The sequence below is a fragment of the Budorcas taxicolor genome, chromosome 10, assembly GCF_023091745.1.
Source record: "Budorcas taxicolor isolate Tak-1 chromosome 10, Takin1.1, whole genome shotgun sequence".
Lineage (NCBI taxonomy): Eukaryota > Metazoa > Chordata > Mammalia > Artiodactyla > Bovidae > Budorcas > Budorcas taxicolor.
In genome coordinates, this window is record NC_068919.1 from 30,827,501 (window position 1) to 30,845,000 (window position 17,500).

A 17,500-nucleotide genomic window follows, 5' to 3' on the forward strand; every position below is an offset into this window, starting at 1 on the left:
AAGACAATTTCATCTTCTGCATTTTTATTACCTAGTGTAATGTTTACCTTTGGAGCTTAGCTGTGGTAGAATAGGTAAAGAGCTTTGGAATATGCTTTATGCATATAATCTTCCCTCTTTGAAAGTAGAAGATAATACCTACTAAAATATCATTCAGTAGTACATGTTGGATTTTTATTTTTTTTATTTTTTGTCAGGGACTTCTCCTTTGATTTTTCTTTGAATCTGCAGTTATCAGTGACTGGTGGCCCAGTTACCTTGTGAAGGTTTCATTTGAATGAATTAAGTACTTCCCCTAAAAATTCAATATCATTTCAATAGATGTAGCCTCTAAAGTAACCTGCAGTGATGCTTCATGAGCAAATCACATGATGTCAGAATGGTATGGTTTCGATTTAATCAAGAAAGAGATTAAAGTGGATGTGTGTTATTTTCAACTTCGCCGCAGCACCGCCATTTGTCAAAGTCAACCTTCTGATTGCTTTGGACCTACTGCTATCCAGGTCTTGTCAAAATAGTAGTCAGCATAGTCGGAAGCAGGTAGACTGGCCTATATATAGCAGTAGCCCACACAGTAAAACAGAATTCATTGACTTGTGAATTATGAAGTTAATAGGGTGATCATAAATTTTGTAGCTGTTAATTTATCTTTATAACACTGGCACATCTTTGGTACATTCTTCTTTTTATTTTGTACCATTTTACATAGTTGAGTCAAATAGTACTGAATATAATTTTGATGTGTACTGTCTATCAGAATTCCTATAATTCCAATGCCAGGATTAAATGTCTTGCATGAATACACTGGAGAAGGACATGAGCATATTTAGAAACATATCAGGCAAAGGGTATTTCAAGAATGTGGCTTCTTGGAAAGAAGGCAAATGTAAATATTGTATGCTTGAATTACACTATGATTATATATAATCAAATAACTGTATTTCAAGGCTTTTTCTTTTATAATTGATTGGGTTAATGGCTGTTTTACTGTGAGTTGTTACAGAGTCAGATTTTTTTTTTTCCTTTAAGTAAAATCCTGACAGATATTTGATGTTATTTTTAATCATCATACTAGGCTATTGTCAAAGCCACCTTTTTAACTCCATACTTGCCAGTAGGCTCCCTGCCATTTGAAAAGCTGTAAAAATATTCTTCTGGACAGAAATGATTTTAAAAATCTTTTTATGATGAGTGACCAACCATTATTAGAGGTTTATCATTTTAAAAAGTAACATGTTAAAATTATTGCCAGATGGTAGAATTCATTCAGTTTGCTGGTGACACTTGGTGGTCTTCCTTTATTTTCTTTGTCTTTCTCATCCCTCCTCCTTCCTTTCTTCTTTCTTCCTCCTCTCCCCCCCAAAGTAAAAAGCTTTAAGATACTGTGGCTTATATTCTGACACTTTCTTCCCCTTCACAGCAGCGACCTGGCTGGCCTTTGGCAATGAAATTCAATGCACATGGCTCCGCAGTCAAATCATCAAATTTCCCTGTGTGTATATTAGAGTTTTGTAATGTGTTTCCATTATGAAACAATGCAGGGATAATTGTCTTTGGTAGCAATTAGCTAACAGGTTTGTTCAGTGCTATTGGCAGAGGCATCCATCATCCCCCTCCCTGACCACACTTTTTGTCTAGTGTGGACTATGGAGATCAATAGAATTCTATATAGGGGAAATCACCTCAGCTTTAATGAGCTGCAAGTCTCAGTCAGTCTTGGTTTGTATTTTTAATTTTTTCCTCTTAAAATTAGAAATTGGAGGAAAAAAAAAAATCCTATTCCTTTGGGAGTGGAGAGTACTATGTATGTACTATTACTTCCACTAGATCAATGCTCAGTTTTAATGTTTTTTCTTTATAAAAATGTAGCATTAATAGTATGGCACATGCAAGTTGTGTGATTTCAGTAACATATGTTAAAAATATCTGCTCTTAAGGAGTACTGATGGATTTTTTGTGGGATCATTTCTAGAGTATGATATGTATATTCTACTCAGCATCTCAGTAGTTAACAAGAGACCTGAGTGGCACTTTGATAACAAACAGTTTTGTACTGATTTTGCTGTTGCCCCTGGTTAAGTCCTGTGTTTACAATGCTTTAGGATACTTTGATGTTGTACTGTTACTTACCCTCCCAACAAAATCTAACATATTGATAGGATAGGTATCATGAATTGCAGAAAGGGTATGTGACTTGGCCACGGTCCTATGGTTATTATTTCATAAAGCTGATACTTGAGCTCAGATTCCAAAGTCACATTGTTCAATAATATTGAATTGAGTCATTTTTCTTCCTTCCAACTTAGTCTAGGGAAATTTACTCACATTGTGCCATTTCTTTTCCTCCTGAAATCCTGATGGACTCTAAAGTTGTGTTGTTCTGAGGGTGAACGGTAGTAAGCATTTCTGTGGCCTCCAAATAGCCCAGGTGAGGCAGAAGAGGCCAATTTATAGGTGAGGAAACTGAGGCTGTCCAGCATTTCTAAACAGAATAGGCAGCAAAGGGCATGGCAGTCTATGATGGTGCTGGTGCCCAAATCCAAGACTTCTTGCTCCTAGCCAACAACTCTTTTTACTGCGTTACAGTGAATGAAGTAGCAGATAGAATAATGGTTGAGGAAATGCTGTCAGCATAGAGCCTCAGATTTTCCTGTCGCAGCACAGACCTGAGCAAAAGTAGGAGGTGAAGCTCTCTTTACATCTTGGGGCATCATTTCAAGTGATTAAACCCTACCCTATTCAGCAGATTTTCTTCCTAGCATGGGATGTTATCAACAGCACTTTAATTAATGATGAATAGCAGGTAGACTACCTTTGGGGCTGTTTTTTCTTAAAAGTGAAAGCCCTTATATTTTGAACCAATCCTATAAATATCAGAATACATTTTTTTTTTCCTATTTTGTATCATAGTTTTAACTGGACCAGGAGAGAGTATAACTGGAAAGTGATGACCAGTTAAAGACTGTAAAGGGAGCCTGAGTTTTAATTTCATGTTTTATCATCTTCTTCTGGGATCTCACTTTCCCATCTTAACTTGTTCAAGAAGGCTAGAATTTCTATCTCTTTGTTTGTACTTTTTCTTGTTGTTTAGTCAGTTGTGTCCAACTCTTTGCTATCGCATGGCCTGCAGCACACCAGGCTTCCCTGTTCTTCACAATCTCCTGAAGTTTGCTTAAAATCACATCCACTGAGTCAGTGATGCCGTCCAACCATCTCATCCTCTGTCACCCCTTTCACCTCCTGCCCTCAGTCTTTCCCAGCATCAGGGTCTTTAGCAATGAGTTAGCTCTTTGCATCAGGTGGCCAAAGTATTAGAGCTTCAGCTTTAGAATCAGTCCTTCCAATGAATATTCAGGATTGATTTACTTTAGAATTGATTGGTTTGATCTCCTTGCAGTCCAAGGGACTCTGAAGAGTCTTCTCCAGCACTACAGTTCAAAAGCATCAATTCTTCAGTGCTCAATCTTCTTTATGGTCCAACTGTCACATCCATACTGGAAGAACCATAGCTTTGACTATATGGACCTTTGTTGGGAAAATGATGTCTCTGCTTTTTAATATGCTGTCTAGGTTTGTTATAGCTTTTCTTTTAAGGAATTTCATGGCTACAGTCACTGTCCACAGTGATTTTGAAGCCCAAGAAAATAAAGTCTGTCACTGTTTCCATTGTTTCCCCATCTGTTTGCTGTGAAGTGATGGGACTAGATGCCAGGATCTTAGATTTTGAATGCTGAGTCTTAAGCCAGCTTTTTCACTCTCCTTATTCACCTTCATCAAGAGACTCTTTAGTTCCTCTTCACTTTCTGCCACTAGGGTGGTGTCATCTGTGTATCTGAGGTTATTGATATTGCTCCCTGCAATCTTGATTCCAGCTTGGGCTTCATCCAGCCCAGCATTTTGCATGATGTAACTATTCAGTGCTCCCCAGTTTTAGTGGATGTCCTGCTCCCTGTTGCGTCTCAGGTATTAAATGTGTGCACGAGGAAATAAGTGGATGTCACACTAAGCATGGTGACTTTCTCCTGAGAGTCATACCATGGGTAATTCTGTTTGTGGGGACTTTCCTGAGTGGAGTAAATAAGCAGATGGAAATATCCTTAAACAGTAGAAGATTATCTGAATGTTCACAGTTCTTCCATGAAAATCTTCCACATAAGAGCTCTTTTTAATAGGGAGGCTGCCATTATAATAAAATTATGAGCATATTGACTGTTTTTGAATCTGACTATAAGGCAAATTAGTTTTGCAGAACCTTTGGGAAAATATCTCTGTTCACATCAGAAACTGATGGTTTTGTTTACCTCCTGAAGATTTTATACAGCTTTTCTTAGCTTTCTTCCATATAGCAGTATATCCTCCCTATTTCCAGATAGCTCACCATTAATAGTAACATATCCTTTTAAAATAAACAATACAGTTGAATGAAATTTGTAGTGAGGATGAACATTTTGTAGAAATCCCAGTTCACTGTCTTGGTTTTCTTAAGGGAATATGCTCTTCTACCTAGCATGCATGTAATTACCTCTCTCTGGTAACTCAGACAATAAATAATCAGCCTGCAATTCAGGAGACCAGGGTTTGATCCCTGGGTTGGGAAGATCCCCTGGAGCAGCAAATGGCACCCACCCCAGGATTCTTGCCTGGAGAATTCCATGGTCAGAGGAACCTGGCAGGCTACAGTCCATGGGGCCGCAAAGAGTCAGACACTAACTGAGCAACTAACTTTCACTTTCATCCCTCCCCCCAACCAAAATTATGTTTTTCCCAATGGAATTACTGATTTTTGTTCTTACTCTTTGAATGACCTTAACTTCAGTTAATGGAGAAGGCAATGGCACCCCACTTCAGTGTTCTTGCCTGGAAAATCCCATGAACAGAGGAGCCTGGTAGGCTGCCGTCTATGGGGTCACATAGAGTCGGACACGACTGAAGTGACTTAGCAGCAGCAGCAGCAACTTCAGTTAAGAAACAGAAAAACTCTGATGAAGAGCTTTGAATAGTGTTCCAGGCAATCAATACATAGTATACTCGTCTTTAAAACTCTAATAGAAAAAGGGTAAGAAAAGCATTCAGTATTTGGGTCTAAATAGACTTTGCGTGGCCTCTTACTAACTGGAATATTAATTCCTTTGGAATTCATGTTCTTTATTTTTCTGCAGTTTGTCAAGAGTTATGTGAATGCTGACTATGTGCTGGGTACTACCTTAGTTGCTGTGGTAGGCAGAAAGAGACCTAAAACCCATAGCCTTTAGAATTCTCAGCTTAGTGGGTTGTATAAAGCATGCACTGCTGGAAGGAGTAAATGGAAAGATGTGTTCTGGTTTGTTGATTTAGAGAGGCTTTATGGACTTGGGGAGTATAGCTGCAGGGGAAGGTAATTGAAGACAGAAATGTGTGAACCAAGTATGAGATCTGCTTAAGAGTCCAGAGTCACTAGCTGAGAGCTTGTGTGTGCAATCACAGTGGGAATTAAACTTGGACAGATTCAGTTCAGGTCAGTTCAGTAGCTCAGTCGTGTCTGACTCTTAGCGACTGCATGGACTGCAGCATGCCAGACTCCCCGCCATGAACTGCAGCATGCCAGGCTTCCCCCCCCACACACCCCATGGACTGTGGCATGCCAGGTTCGGTTCAGTTCAGTTCAGTTCAGTTGCTCAGTCGTATCCCACTCTTTGCGACTCCATGAATCACAGCACGCCAGGTCTCCCTGTCCATCACCAACTCCCAGAGTCTACTCAAACTCATGTCCATAGAGTCAGTGATGCCATCCAGCCATCTCATCCTCTGTCGTCCCCTTCTTCTCCTGCCCCCAAACCCTCCCAGCATCAGGGTCTTTTCCAATGAGTCAACTCTTCGCATGAGGTGGCCAAAGTACTGGAGTTTCAGCCTCAGTATCAGTCCTTCCAGTGAACACCCAGGGCTGATCTCCTTCAGAATGGACTGGTTGGATCTCCTTGCAGTCCAAGGGATTCTCAAGAGTCTTCTCCAACACCACAGTTCAAAAGCATCAATTCTTCGGTGCTCAGCTTTCTTCACAGTCCAACTCTCACATACATACATGACCCCTGGAGAAACTATAGCCTTGACTAGATGGACCTTTGTTGGCAAAGTAATGTCTCTGCTTTTGAATATGCTATCTAGGTTGGTCATAACTTTTCTCCCAAGGAGTAAGTGTCTTTTAATTTCATGGCTGCAGTCACCATCTGCAGTGATTTTGGAGCCCCAAAAAATAAAGTCTGACACTGTTTCCACTGTTTCCCCATCTATTTCCCATGAAGTCATGGGACCAGATGCCATGATCTTCGTTTTTTGAATGTTGAGCTTTAGGAACAGATAACAGAAGATACTGAATTCAAGACCTAGCAGTTTATGTTTAATCATCCATTGATGATTCTAAATAGCAGAGTGCCAGAATCAGAGTTTTTGGTTTTTTTATGGCAGTGCTTTTCAACAAGACAGAGGTGAAAGATATCATTTGGACCTCGTGGTAACTAGGATTTCCAGGACTTTCCTGTAACTCCCCTTCCACTCTTCTACTCAAGAGAATATTAAAATACAATGAAGACAAGTAATATTATATAAATATATAACTCAACTTTCATTTATTAAAAATACATTTACTTGATAGTAGTTATAAATTACTTGCAATACACTTTATAATTGATCATGACAGGAAGCTGTGTATTATGACAGCACTTAAGAGCCAAGGTTGAGGGACTTCTCTGGTGGTCCAGTGGTTGAGAATCTGTCTTTCAAATGCAGGGGAAGCGAGTTTGATCCCTGGTTGGGGAACTAAGAGCCCACGTGCTTTGGGGCAACCAAGCCAGTGTGCCACAATTGCTAAGCTCATGTGCCACAACTGGAGAAGCTCACACGCCACAACTGAGGACCCCATGCAGCCAAATAAATAAAGTAAATATTTTTAAGAAAAGAAAAAAAATGAACCAAGCTTGAAAATAATATGGCAACACCGTGAAGAATGGATTTAAGTGAGGAGGTGCTGGCTGTCGTGAGAGAGAACAATAAACTATCGCATTTGTCTTAGAAAATATATACAATTCAGAACTAAGGTTTACCGTGTAAGTGAAAGAGGAAATAAAGTCTATAGCACAGGGCAATTTACTTGATACTGGTGATGGGGAAGTGAAAGGAACCTAGGATGAATCTGAAATTTCAAACTGGATTATCTCCTCTGCAGTAGAAATAAGAGTTGCTTCAAATTGGGAAAGGAAGAAAATTGAATTCAGTTTTGGCTACTAACTGGGGTTCCGGAGCATATCTTACAGAATGCTTCTGCATAGTTGAAAGTTTAAGGTTCCTTCTCAGGAGCTTGATGTCGATTTTTAAGTCATCTGTAAATGGAATGTTCTTTCCAAGACATTTCAAATGGGAGGAGGCACTCCTCATTCTGTTTGTGAACCTCATTTAATTCTTACCTGTTCAAGTACGTTATTTAATCCTTAAATTATTAATGATTGAATTTTTATTTGCATGGCACCTTAAATTTCTCTGCCCCTTTAATGGTGGTAAAGTGATTGTAAGGAGCTGATGCACATTCCAGGAGTAAGTACTCATTGAGAGGAAGTGAAGGCCCAGATCTTCTCTAGCTCAGTGTAGAGGAGATTGTTTCCAGTGCTTTGCATATCTCCTGTTTATTGATTACATGTTTAGTTAAATGGCAGAGTGTATTTCCTTACACATGGCATGTGGGTGGCTTTCATTCTTTTATATAATTTTAAAACATTTTTCAAAGTCTTAATTAAAAGACTTTCAAAGTTTCTACACCATATGATGTTTTCCGTTTCTTCAAAACTCTGGTACCCTATACTATCTTCTGAAACTTGCTAGTCTAAATTCAATTCAGGTGAAATTCCAGGAGTAGTCATTTTAGCTTATTTTGGACCCTTAGCTTTTGTTGATCAAAATCATATCTATGGGTAGGCATGTTCTTATATCTATTTATAGACTTGCTTTTTTACAACTGGTGGAATGAGAAAATGACTTATTTTCATTAGTTTGAAAAAGAAATATAGAAGCACATTCATTGCATGATAAATATTAATGATAATGACTATACTGAAAGCTTTTGTCATTCAAGAAGCTCAGAATTGGAAATTAGATTTCAGCTATGCTTTATATACAGTATAGCCAGCAGCATTTAATGAACTCTCTCTTCATTAAATCCATGATAGTGGGTGTAAGCAGTGGATGGTTACTTGAAATTAAGAAACGATCTACCTTAGCTATTAATGTTGATACCTTACTGAACTTATACATTGTTCTGGCTGCAGAAAACTTTGATTGATGTCCCTCCTCTTTTATTTTTCTCAACAGCTTGCAAGGAGAGTTTTAAGACAGACAAAGCAAACTGATCAGTGATCAGGTTGTTGGGGATGGAGGGTTACTTTTGTGAGTGGGTCGCAGGGAAAGGGCCAACAATAGGATTGCAAGATTGAGTCACAGCCTGAGAGATAAGAGTAATCCAGGATTGATGACACGTTGATGCTTGACTTTCATAGAAATAATCCCCACCCACCCCTACTGGAACTTTTGTCTCAAAAAACACTGGTTTATGTATGTATGGATACTTCTATATACTATATTTTCTGCTATAGTCCTGATTTCCTGTATTTTTTGTTTAAGGAAAATCATTTTAAAATTTTACAGTACAACAGAGTTGTCTTAGAATTTTGAAAAAACTTTTATTTGCATAGATTAATATGTAAGATAACTCTGTTCATCACTATTTCTTATTTTTTAGCTTGATATGAGATATGTATTGACCTTTTGGTCATTCTAGAATATTTATTGCAGAGCTATGTTGATTTGTTTTTCTCCTTTAGAAACACAGCAATTTACTAGAAACACTTTTTGTTTATCTTAAGAGGAGTGGTTAATTTGGAAGTGAAAGTATATTGTATAGTTTTCCTTTTTAATAAAGAGCTATTTCTTCATTTATATTTCTTTCAGCTAGGCAAATTGACTCAAGGGAAGCATGGGGGAGAGCAACAGAATTTTTGCCTGAGCCTGTCAAGACGCCATGCCATTTTCTGATAGTTTTGTAATTATGAAGTGGAATGTGAAAATTATGGAGTGGAGAATCGCGATTTTTTTCCTTTCCCTCCCAAATGATGAAATACATTAGACTGAGAGATATCATGGCTTAAATTTTTGGGAGGGTTAACAGCTCAGTTGAGCTGCCACAAAGCCAAGCCTCTTTGCAGTTGCTCCCTTCTGCTGTCTACTGGTCATTATCTGACCTTATCCCTGCTAACACTTGCTCTTGTGCCCCACATAGGTACACATCTGTGGAAGACTGCAAGTTTATCAAGATGGCGTTCTTAGTTTTTCTGCTTTTTTGTGTAGATCAGTGTTGATTTCTGTGTTGTTTTCTCATTTAGGTTTAAGCCTTGGATACCAATTTTTGCCTCAATATTTAGAATTCCTTTGAGCCTAATTAATTCACTCTTTCTACAAAGAACTTGTGTTTTAAACTTTTTATTTTGTATTGGGGCGTAGCTCATTAACAATGTTGTGATAGCTCCAGGTGAACAGCAGAGGGACTCAGCCATACCTGTACATGTATCCATGATGGCTCAGTGGGTAAAGAATCCACCGGCAATGCAGGAGACAAAGGAATCACAGGTTTTATCCCTGGGTCGAGAGTATCCCCTGGAGGAGGAAATGGCAACCCACTCCAGTATTCTTGCTTGAAAAACCCTATGGACAGAGGAGCCTGGCAGGCTATAGTCCAAAGGGTCACAAACAGTCAGACATGACTGAAAACTAAACACATATACATTCTCTCCCAAACTCCCCTCTCTCATCCAGGCTTCCATATAACACTGAGCAGAGTTCCATGTGCTACACAGTAGGTCCTTCTACAGAGAACTTCTGAACCTCAAATTTGATTTTTCTTCTAGAGCTGAAATGCCCCATCCTCCTACATTCCATGAGTAGCTAGTCTCTTGGCTCTCATCATATTGGGTTGGCCAAAATGTTTATGTTTTTCCGTAAGATGTTACCAAAAAAACCCAAACGAAGTTTTTGGCCAACACAACATTTCTACCACCGTATCAACTGGCTTAGATCACTTTTCAGTTTTGATCACTTTTTATGTCTTTATTTAATTACTACAGCCTTAAGGGAATTCAGGTTAGCAATGATAATATTTGATATTCACATAGCACATAGTATATATATATATATATATATATATGCCAGGCACCTTCTGGACTTCCTGGTGGCTGAGATGGTAACACGTCTGCCTACAATGTGGGAGACCCAGGTTCAATCCTTGGGTTGGGAAGATCCCCTGGAGAAGAAAATGGCAACCTGCTCCAGTATTCTTGCCCGGAAAATCCTGTAGATGACAGAACCTGGTAGGCTGCAGTGCATGGAGTCGCAAAGAGTTGGACACGACTGAACGACTTCACTTTCTTTCTTTCTTCTTTCAGGCGCTTTCTAAGAGCTTTATGTAATGTTAGGGTATTAATCCTCAGAACAACTTTATGAGAGAAGTAGTAGTAGTAGTCCCATTTGCAAATGAGAAAACCAAGACACAGAGACCTTGAGTGTCTTGCCCCAGGTCAAACAGTGAGTAGGGACTAGGTTCCAGAGCTTAAGCTCTTAATGATCTTACTAAACTGCCTCCCTAGGAGAAAGAATATTTTGTCACCCAACTCTGTGTTGTGAAACTTCTGTAGCTTAATAGTTTTCATGAGTCAGAAAGCTTGGTAGTCAGCACTGAAGTTTACAAATGTTATTGCCTGAACATAAACTCATCAAGTTTCCCTGTTTATCCTAAAAGAAGACTTATATTTTTGTGACTCTTGGACTTTTACTGCTTGTGTAATTCATTTACTTATGTCATATAGTGCTATATGTCTTTATAAAAAGGAGTCTTAACATATAAGTGCTTAACCTTTACTTCTTAATGATGAGCTTTTAAATTGTTATTGTGCTGACATAATTAGGTGTAACGCCTAAAATGCTTTGTGTGTATAGCTATAAAAAGAAACTAATGTGATCTAGGATTGACAGTAAAGCTGTATCTAGGAAAAAATCCTATGGAAGGTTGAAATTGAATGTGGTAACTGCAATTATCTAAAAGGAAGTCTATTACCTTATGATAAAACTGTCAAAATAATGATTGGGTACTCCCACAAATTGTGCAGAGAATCAATAAAACCAATATTACGTCACAGTTTGAGAATTTAGGAATTCCACTTTCTCCTAATTCATGAGAGAATGTTAATATATTTAGGAATAAGATAATTGTGTGGTGTATTTTTTTTCCCTGCTTCATTTTGTAAGAAACTCTTTAGCAGAGTAAATATTTTTGCTGAAGTAGCTTGATGAACAACATTTTTGGAAAATACAAATATTATTTATTCATTAACCAGATAAAAATGTACAGACAATATGAGAGACTTTCCTTTGCTTTGCCAAGGGCATAAAATGTAACCTTTGACTAGATCTCCTTTGTTGATGGCAGATAACTTCTTCATTCAGGGCCCATGCCTTGACCTTTGGGATCATGGGCAAACTGTGATGTCATTGTATACAAGCTAATCTTTGTATGATGGGGATTACCAAATTCTTCTTGCTAAAACTAAATTGTGTAGGTCAGGAAATGATTTATCTTCTTCACTATGCCGCCTCACCTCCAACTTTTTGGTTTTGTCTCTCAATCCAAGACATTTTGTATAACTAATTCAGGAGTAATTTTTGGTGGCCTACATTCCTTGTCTTGGTTCATTCCCTGGTCTCACATTCATAAATGTTTGTTGACTTGAATTACATATTTTGCTGATAATGTATCTACCTACCATTTTTTGTTGAGTAGATAACACAGGAGTACAGAGCATTTCAACTCCAAAATTGAGAGGAAATTTAGGAATTTTGCAGATAACTCATAAAGCATTGGAATAGAACTTTATTCTTTAAAAAAGTTATTTGACCAACTTAGCATATTAAAAAGCAGAGACATTACTTTGTCAACAAAGGTCTGTCTAGTCAAGGCTATGGTTTTTCCAGTAGTCATGTATGGATGTCAGAGTTGGACTATAAAGAAAGCTGAGTGATGAGGAATTGCTGCTTTTGAACTGTGGTGTTGGAGAAGACTCTTGAGAGTCCCTTGGACTGCAAGGAGATCCAACCAGTCCATCCTAAAGGAAATCAGTCCTGGGTGTTCATTGTAAGGACTAATGGTGAAGCTGAAACTCCAATACTTTAGCCACCTGATGCAAAGAGCTGACTCATTTGAAAAGACCCTGATGCTGGGAAAGATTGAAGGCAGGAGGAGAAGGACAGAGGATGAGATGGCTGGATGGCATCACTGACTCAATGGACATGGGTTTGGATGGACTCTGGCAATTGTTGATGGACAGGGAGGCCTGGCGTGCTGTGGTTCATGGGGTGGCAAAGAGTCAGACCCAACTGAGCGACTGAACTGAACTGAACTGCGTGACTGATTTGACCTATACAACAAATGCTCAACATAGATAAGACATATTTATTTTACAATTTTGTAAGTGATAAACAATACTCAGGATAAATGACCAGCCTAGTCATACAGTTAGAGAGGGCAAGAGCTGAGACTTGAACTCAGAACACCAACACCTACCTGCTCCTGTGCCTACCCTCATTATGTGTCTAAATGCCCAAAGGATTGAACAAAAGCAATGAGAAAGGGAAGACTTAGGTCTTTTGATTTTAGAGTCATCTTCTTATTATTTAATGAATATGAATTAATAGTATTGGTTAGACTATTACCCAAGTGTTTAGCTTCTCTAAATGTCAGAGAGGTTTATCTCCTTTCTACCTAAATCTTATCTGTTACAATTTTCCTGTATTTCTACTTGTTGAGTTGGTATCCCAGTTGGATCCTATACTAGCTGTCACCTTGTTAAATTCTTTGGGAGTCGTGGTTTGCTTTTCTTTAAAACTGAATAAGAACATCTATGTTTCAAGGTTATTTACAGATTAAGGATGATTTTATAAAATATGTGGCATGCTGCTTAGCACATAGTACCACTCAAATGATGGTGACTTTTGTAGTAGTAGTAGTTAGTGATATTCAAATAATTACTTGAAATACATGAAGGAATTAATTTACCCTTCATCTTCTTTAAGTACTCTTCAAATTTCAATTCTGATAATTTTGGAAACCCTGAAACCTCTTGAAATACTTTTTATGATGGTCTTTATGGGGAGAAATTCAATGGGAGGATTGACTCTCATTTCTTAAATTCTTTTACCAAGTTATTTTATCTTGTAATGACAAAACAGCATTTGCTTGGTCTATCTATATATTATGGAAATTTAAAACTATTTTTTTCTGCCATCATCACTCATAATACCTCAGGAATTCTTTTAGCCAATATTCTTTCAAAAGCAACAGGAGTTGGGTTTTGGTGGTAAATGGAAGGGTTGTATTTCTCATGAGGTCATTACTCGGGGCAGAAAGTCCACTAGAAAGCTTTTACTTTTTAAAATCAAAGTGTTGTTGGGATACTTTCAGATTTACAGAAAGCTGCAAAGATAATACAGAGCATTCTCCCTATACCTACCGTCAGTTTTCAGTCAGTTCAGTTCTGTCGCTCAGTTGTGTCCGACTCTTTGTGACCCCATGGATCGCAGCACGCCAGGCCTCCCTGTCCATCACCATATCCCGGAGTTCACTCAGACTCACGTCCATCGAGTCCGTGATGCCATCCAGCCATCTCATCCTCAGTCTCCTTCTTCTCCTGCCCCCAATCCCTCCCAGCATCAGAGTCTTTTCCAATGAGTCAGCTCTTTGCATGAGGTGGCCAAAGTACTGGAGCGTCAGCTTTAGCATCATTCCTTCCAAAGAAATCCCAGGGTTGATCTCCTTCAGAATGCACTGGTTGCTGTAATTTTACATCACTGTTTTATATTTGCCAACACAAAGACAAATAACTGTCAAGTAATTGATACATTACTGTTAATCAATAATATATTGATTAACATTATTAAGAATAATTTATTGATTAACATTATAACATTATAAAGTTCAGACTTTATTTTGAATTTTACTACTTCTTAAAATTAATGGCTCCCCCCACCCCAGCCAGTTCCAGATCCTATGCAGGGTCCCATGCTGCATTTAGTGATCACATTCCTCAATCTCCTCTGGTGTGTGAAGTTACTTAGCCCTTTCTTGGTTTTGATGACCATGCTGAGTTTGAAGAATATCCATTTGGTAATTGTGTATATCTCTCCATTTGGGTATGTCTGATATCCATTTGAGTTGTTCTTCTTATGGGACTAGATTGTAGCTTGTATAATCATACTATATCAAGAAGTACATGATACTGATACAACCTATCCGTAGTTATGTTAACCTTAGTCTCTTGGTTAAGGTGATAGTTGCCATATTTCTCCACTGTCAAATTGCTCTTTTCCTTGTTCCATATTTTTAAAAAAAAATGTTTTCTTGGGTGTGCTGCACAGCATGTGGGATCTTAGCTCCCCATCCAGGGATCAAACCTAAGTTCCTTGTATTGGAACTGCAGAGTCTTCACCACTGGGGTGCTAGGGAAGTCCCATACTCTATTCTTTGGAAACAAGTTACTAAATCTAGCCCACACTCAAACTGAGTCAGGAGACTAAACTCCACCTCCTGGAGGAAGAAGTATCTTGATGTATTATTTGGAATTCTTCTACTAAAGAAACTTTATCTCTTTTCTCTATATATTAACTATATATATATATGTGTGTATTTAGATATTTATGTTTATAACTTGTGTATATTTTTTATTTGAGTTATATTCTTACTAGGCACCTTTTATTTTGATTTAGGTGTTAAATTTGTGACACACCTTCTAATCGTTTAATTCCGTATGCCCCTCCCCTTCTTCTTTCTCTGTTACCCATGAACTGAGCAGATGCTTGTCCTCATCTCTCATTCATCTCAATAATGAAATTACTTAGCATCATTCCAAAGTAAAACCCTCTGCAGAAAGACTGATAAATTTTCTTTGGTTACATACTCTTCACAGAGACCTGTAAATGCTATAATAAGCATCAAAAGTTAACTTCCTTAGTCCATTCTATATTTTCACAAATCTGTCCTGTTTATGAGCAGACACATTTTTGTTTTGTTTTTGCAAATCAACTAGTTTTGATCATTAAGGGCAATAGTTTGTGAAGTGAAATAAGAAACAAAAATAAAGGTGAATTCTTTTTTAAAACATGGACCCAATTTAGGCCTGTTTCTTACTTTAAAAGTTATTTCTTGTTTCACTCTTGGTTTTCTGCATTTCCATGGTAGCTGTTGCTGTTTTCAGACTATTGATGAACATTTGGTAAAGAAAAGTGTGACTTGTTTAAGAACATTCCTTTAAATAAGTTGCATGTTTAGTCGCTTCAGGTTAAATTTTCAGTTGCAGGGAAGAGATCTTTGTGTCTCTGGGGATGAAGGAGGTAGGCTGCACCATTCACAAAACCATTCGTCTGTGGCATGTTCTTTGAGTCAGCACTGGCATCAGTGATGTTCTTTGTGTGAGGCTGCTGGCCTAGCTTTCTGATTTGAAGGCAGAAAAGTTTATCTTTAGCAGAAGTATGAAAGGCAAAAGGGCTGCGGGAGATAAGGTCAACAGAACGGTGACAATGGGGCAGATTTTGTTTTTAAAATTCTCTTATTTTTTAATCAGATAGTCTGACATATTGTGTGTGTATGTGTGTGTGTCTCTCTCTCTCTCTCTCTCTCTCACACACACACACACACACCCCTATACAGACACACGCACAGAATATGTGCTCCCCTCTCTGTGGCAAGCTGGGTCTTCTGTCTGTGTTGGGTCATCTGCCCTCAAGAAGCATATGGTCTACCAGGGGAGATAATATCCTCACATAGACTCATATTCAGCTTAGATCAGAATTATTATAGAGTAAACATGTTAATGTCTTTCTTCTGAAGTTTTTTGTGCTTGTAACAGATGTGTCTCTACAAACTGAGCCTAGTGTTTCACGCAGTAATGTAAGCAATGGAGAAGGAAACGCCAACCCACTCCAATGTTCTTGCCTAGAGAATTCCAGGGACAGAGGAGCCTGATGAAAAAGGAGTCCATAGGCTGAGAAAAGTTGGATATGACTGAGCAACTAACACAACACAACACAGTGTAAACAAAGTGAAGTCTCTTTTGGATCTAGGACAAATTTGGGATATATCATCCTTGTTTTCTTCTAAGGGATAATCATGTGACCTGTCTTAAGTACTTTATCATTTTATAGATTTTTATATTTTAAAATTTGTTTGACCTTGGCAATATTGGCATTTGTTTCCAGAAATCAAAATAGAGGACACAGATTTCCGAAACATTCAAAATATCAGCATGTTTCAGGCATAAAGAAGTGAAATGTTATTAAATATTATTCATTTTTTGAAAGTTTTTATAATTTTGCTTAGCTTTTATTTAGCAGAAGGAGGTAGAACAATTATTTCCACACTGTTTCTCTTTGATTTTATATTTCTCTGTGCATCTTTTTTTTTTCTCCCTCGCATTCTTATTCAGTCAAAAGAAAAAGTTTTTAAATTTTGGACCTTTAGAATAAATCCACATTTCATTATAATTTAAAGGAGCTATGTATCCATATGAATGTTTTTCGTTCATTCTCCCTTTACTGATTTCCATCAATGAAACAAAAAATCGACAAAAATCCCTGTCCTCCAGGAGCTTACATCTCAGTAGCCAAGACCAACCATAAATGTATAAATAAGCAAATGATAGAAAATATTATGGTGAGAAGTGCTGTGGGGGAAAGAATAGAATAGTATGAATATGCTGAACATTGGTGTATATATATATATATATATATAAAGGTGGAGAATAATGAATTTGATTAATTTGGTGGGGGCTCTCAAATTCAATTAAGCATGGCAGAACTCTCCAAGTTGCCTCGTAAAGTATTTTAGTTTAGTGTCATTTCAGACTACCGAGTGGCCAACTTTCCACCAATCCAGAAGGATATTTATCACTTTGTCACTTAATGGTAGGGTTGATCAGCACCGAATCTTGTTACTTCTTAAAAAAAGAAAAAAAGCAAGGGAAATCAGTTCATAGTATACTAAGTGCCTTTTTATTTTTGAATAATGAGATGGGAGCAGTTCATTAGCTGCTGGAGGGAAAAAAAGCAGGGTAAGCAGGGCTGTACCTGGCTTGACAAGTATACTAATTACACTCTTTCACGTGGAGCTGAAGGCATATTCGGTTCAGTTTAATGATCAGACGAAAAGGCATTAGAAGGCCTCGGCTCTGTCAGGTGAGGAAGAGCAGGTGTAAGCAGATTAGTTCTGCCAGAGTAACCCTTTGGAGTCATCTTCTCAGGGATGGCACTGGGGAAAAATATCAGCACTTTTTATTTTTAGTGGGAAGATAAATTTAAGAGGAGTAAATTGGAAAATCAAATGAGGGCTTTAGCAGCCGGGGAGATTTGCAGAGCTGTCTCCGGGTGTTTGAAAGGCCCATTCATC

At 38.0% G+C, this 17,500-nt stretch overlaps 1 protein-coding gene across 3 annotated transcripts in view; it reads left to right on the top strand.

Moving 5' to 3' along the window:
• Positions 1-17,500, top strand: part of CDIN1 (CDAN1 interacting nuclease 1) — a 232,779-nt gene that overhangs the window by 68,089 nt on the left and 147,190 nt on the right. The window lies entirely within an intron of this gene.